The following is a 5159-nucleotide window of genomic DNA, read 5'->3' as shown; positions in this document are numbered from 1 at the left end:
AGAAATAATTTATTTATGAAACCTGACAATTGCATATAATTATAAAGCCAAACATTAATATATCAAGATTATTGCAATTATCACCATTTGCAGATTCTTGTTTAACTATGGTAGATGGAAGTATTAGTTGCCTTTTACATCACTTTTCACTTCCTGAAACAAAACAAAATGATTTACTTAATCATCCATCTGAAATAATAAAATTAGCAAAAAAAAAAATCTTTAGTTTAAATTAGTTTAATACATCAAAACAAAACAAGAAAAAAGTGATTGAATGAGATGAATCATGGCATAGATATCTATAAAATTTTGCTTTAGTGATAAAGGGGGAAAAATTTAAGTTATTTTAAGTGAAACGTAAGCTAGAGAAATAAACTATTAGGCCTAATTTAAATAATTTAATTCCTTTCTCCCAAAACACTACATGTATCCTTAAAAAAAGAAAACTTAAAATTTATCAATATTTACCTTGTGTATAAACTCTTCTGTACATCTACTGTATCAGCTTGACGCTCATTAGGTATGCCTAGTTCCTGTTGAGCAGTTAAGACAGATTAAGTAAATAATTCAAATTTGTAAGACAAACCACTAAATGATACTGTTTTATATATATATATATATATATATATATATATATATATATATATATATATATATATATATATATATATATATATATATATATATATATATCCTTCCTGCAAATCAGCATATTTTGCAAAACAAATATTTAAAAAAATACATAATCATATTGTATCAATCATCACCACTGACTTGGTTTTACTAGGTAAAATATTTTTTTAAATACAATATTTATACAAATAAAAATCTATCTCAATCAACATGTTCAAAATAAACCAAAGCAAACTTGTGATAACTTACCTGATTAATGTTTGAGAGGATTCACCCAGTTCTCGCCACTGAAGCAGATTAGATGCATGTGTTATTACACTTGTGATATACTGATTGCCATTTTGTGTACTTTTAGTCCTGGAGATCTATGTTGTAGGCATAGACTGTTAAACCTGGATAGTAATATTATAGAAGTAAATTATATCTAGTATAAAATAAATATTTTAAAATAGAAATGACACTAAATTATATTTATCATTATTGGAAATAAAAATGGTACAATTAAGTTATAAAAAAACAAATTATAAAATTTAAAGCAGCTTATTAATAATTGTCATACCTTTTCCTACTTTTATGTCAAATGTAAGAGGTAATAGAGAAAGAACATCTTGTGTCATTTAGTATGCTGTAGTCTTATTACTGGTAAAAATCAGATCTTCCCTTTTTTTTGGATGAACCTGTAAAAGAGAAATTACAACATGGATAAACACAATGAATATCATATCTAATCCTCAACTAGTTATCACCCCAATCCTAACCTCATTTTTTAAAACCAATTTCTAAATATGTTTTCAGAACAAATGTATGTTAAGTCTACCTATTTTAATGTTCAGAATACTAATATTTATCAAAACTACCTCCAGTTGAAATTCAAGATACCTTTATAAAAAGTTATTATGACTTTAACTTTGTGTAGTTGTTATTTAGGCTATTTGTTTAATTTATATTATTTAAATTAATATTTCATGCCTTGTTTTAAAAAGATCTACAAGTCTACTTTTGATTTTATGGTATAATCTGATAAAAATTAGGCTGCTACATCTGAAAACTAAGGTCAATGCAAAGACTTCCAAATTAACGATAAGTAGGCTTGTATAGATATATTGTATATAATTACTAGCCCAATAGTATTACTCTACGACCAATGTATAGGACTTAATGTATCAGACCTAATTCCTATAATTAGGCCTACTAATTATTAAATAATTAATAGATCTAACAGTAGGATAATTACAATTATGGGCCTTAGCTGACATAGAGAGCTGAATACTTAACTAAACATTTTTTTAAATTATAGTAAGCTAAGTGAGTTGAATTATTTTATTTAGATAGGCCTAGGCTATAATATACTCTATAGCAGTCTATAGTGATAGTCGCAGAGTAGCGTATATCATAATAATTTCAAATTAAATCTATAAGCAACATTAAGCCTCTGCCTTGTTGCCTAATTAAAAACTAAAGCCTATTAAGCCTTTTCCTAATAAGCCTTTGGCCTAATTTAAATAACAGCCTATAGGCCCTATAATATATAAATAGGCTAAACTACTTGTAAGACCTAATAGACTAATGACTAAGAGAGTGCTAGGCCCCTTTCCGATATTATATAATAATTGCTTGATTGATATCATAATATCTAACACTGATTACATTAATTTACATAAGGCTATACCATCTTAACTATGACTAATACTTTTTCTACTAATAAAATAGGCTATCTCTAGTTTAAACTTAGGCCTAATAGTAATTAGTAATTATAATTAAGTAGGCCATTTTATGACATTTATAAAATTTTTAGTAGATGGCCGAGCCTTAAATTTAAATACTAAAATAGATTTAGCATACTATGCCTATTGTTGGTCTAATTAATAATTTATTTTTCATTTAGAATTTTAGATCTCCAAAAGATAGGTCTAGGTCCTAAATAAATTATTTTTATTTTATTGAGCCCGCCTTAATGTATAAGATGTGATCTGTTTTTTTAATAAAAATAACCCTACACAATACTAGTGATTTAACTAATATCTAGTACTACTTTAGGCCTATTTAATTATTTATTAGTAGGCTGAATAAAATCTAAAGCTATAAGGCCTACTTTATTACTATATTTGCCTATTATTCTATAATTAATTTATGTTTTCTTTCAATACATAGTAGATCCTGTGGTACCTCAACATTCTAGTGCCTCGACATACCAGATTTTTTTAAATACGAGCAGTTGAGCGAGTAATATTTCGCTTTGAGTTACGCACAAAATTTGAGATACCGTATTTCACAGTTCATGTAAAAGAAATACCCCCAAAAAGATGCAAATGATTATTTATCGCAGCTATTTAATTATAATAATAACGTCTTACTCATATTTGCAGCATTATTAAAGGGAGAAAGAAATAAACTTCCTAAACAAGTTTTATTTTAAGCTACCAGCACATGAAAGTGACTTAAATTAAGCATGGCAAAAAAGAAGAGAAAAGCTGTCACGAAAATTAAGCTAACGTAATAATTTTATTTAGTATTTATTTAGGCCTTACGTTTAAGTCTTAAGTGCAACAATGCTCAGTGAATTTTAGCCATTAATGGCATTAAGTTTAGGAATGATGTGTACTTGTGTAGCTTTAACTTTAGTATATTTTTAGACCTAAGCCTAATCTTGTAGATATAGATCTACAAACAATTTGAAATAGAAGAGATTTAAAATTGAGTAGATCTAGACTTCTAGATCTAGATCCTAAATGCTAAAGGACAGCTATGCCACAGAAATAATTATCTTTCTATCTAGTCAATCTAGACTAGATCTAGCTAGTGCTACTGAAAAATTACTAGATTTTCTAGATCTAGAAGATTCTATCATTTACTTTCGACGCACTAGGCATACTTTTAACTTTTTCTCTCTAGTCAATAATGTAGATTTCTAGATCTAAATGTAAATCCTGATCTTGTAGATTTGATTTACGTAGGTTTTACATCAGTGTAAATTAAATCGTTGATCAAGTAGATCTAGTCTAGATCTGGACTAGCTCTCGTCAAAACAAAATGGCTGGAATATTAGCTTCAAAACACCTACAGTTTATGCTTTCCTAATTGTGGAGAGCATGTTTAATTATTGTTTTATTTTCAACGACAGTGTTGACTGAGAAACCACCAAAGGGTTTTATTCTCAGCGACACAGTCGGAGAGAGGCTCAATACAGAGATATGAGTCTGAACAATTTCATTTTATTTAATAAGTGTGTAGAGTGAATATGGAATAATTACGTCAAATAATAGCAACAGTATTATTCATGTTTGCTTTGTTTATTTTTCTATTCATTTTATATGGAGTAGTTTAGACGTAATGTCCTATCGTTTGTTTTGTTGTCCGCTGTTCTTTGTTTATTTAATGTTTGAAGTAAAATGTTTTTGGGGGGATTTACATTCGTTCATTTATTTTGCAATTTTGATCACTTTTATCATTTAATTTTTTTTTTTTTTTTTTTTTTTTCCTCTGCTTTTTGATGATTTTTTGACGTTACAAAAACAGCTATGGTGTGGGTGAGATGTAACATTTTCTCCATCTCTTCTGATTGTTGCTGATATATTTTACAGCTAAGTAAAGCTCTGGTTAGTTGTACACTTGCAAGTATTGATGTATAGATAGGCATCTCCTGAAGCTTAGTTTCAGTTAGCTAACTTTAAAGAGCAGCTTTAAAGAGAAGATGCATTTGTGTTAGTTCACATTCAGTTCAATAGCAATCACACAGCCATGTTTGTTCTGTGTTTCAAATACCGTTTGTATTTGTTTTACGATGAAAATTAAATAATGTGATGACTTTGGTTACATTTGGCAAAATGTATTTTAGTTTCCCCTCAGTTCTATATAGCGGTGGATAGCACTGTCACCTTGAGCTGCGGGTGTTGTCATTTAAATTAAAGTAAATAACATGTATCGGTTTTTACACTCATATAAATTATATGTTATATTAGTATGATTTGATTCTGATCGAGAACCCCAATATATAGTGCTTTTATTTTTATTAATTTTTTTTTTACATTTATGATATTTAACTGATAACTTTTCTAACTTATTGATGTATAGTCAGCTCCTGAAGCTAAAGCTACCTCTAGTAACTTTTCTTACACTAAAAACAAAATAGCAAGATCGTGTCATTATTTTAGAATTCCTAGATCTCATGACTAACCTCCAGTATTAAATCTACTATCTGTTCCACTTCACTTGTACTCTAGAAGGACAATCAAAGGAAACTTCTACTCGCAGTAATGTTTCACTTTAATTTATTTTTTTGTAATTTAAAGCCAAAAAAAAATCAAACAAAAATATGTTCATAAGCACAATATCATATGTAAATTATTTACACACATATTTTAAATAAATCAAAATAAAAATCCTATTCGTTTTAAGGGTCACTAAAAGCTAGAAAAGATATGTTTAAAAACATATAGTGATACGTTTTGCACAAAACAATACAAATAAACCGGTTGTAATAGTTAAAACCATAAGCGGCTCATAAAATATCTTTCCTTTATTCTGAT

At 28.0% G+C, this 5159-nt stretch overlaps 1 long non-coding RNA gene across 11 annotated transcripts; it reads right to left on the bottom strand.

The window, feature by feature from the left end:
* LOC131935295 (uncharacterized) lies at positions 1 to 3715 on the bottom strand. Of its 11 annotated transcripts, none has more exons than XR_009385924.1 (5): positions 3695 to 3715; positions 1193 to 1310; positions 883 to 1025; positions 469 to 533; positions 1 to 153 (listed from the first exon to the last, which is right to left on the bottom strand). It is a non-coding gene; the product is annotated as an uncharacterized LOC131935295 (long non-coding RNA). The 11 variants fall into 11 exon arrangements; XR_009385922.1 differs by lacking the exon at positions 3695 to 3715 and adding an exon at positions 3506 to 3616; XR_009385929.1 differs by lacking the exon at positions 3695 to 3715 and adding an exon at positions 3584 to 3602.
* Positions 3716 to 5159: the final 1444 nt, after the last annotated feature.

This window comes from Physella acuta, unplaced genomic scaffold, assembly GCF_028476545.2.
Source record: "Physella acuta isolate Inbredline_101_S28 unplaced genomic scaffold, ASM2847654v3 ptg000142l, whole genome shotgun sequence".
NCBI classification, from domain to species: Eukaryota; Metazoa; Mollusca; class Gastropoda; family Physidae; genus Physella; species Physella acuta.
Note: the sequence above shows the minus strand (reverse complement) of the source record. Positions and strands in the feature narration are given on the sequence as shown.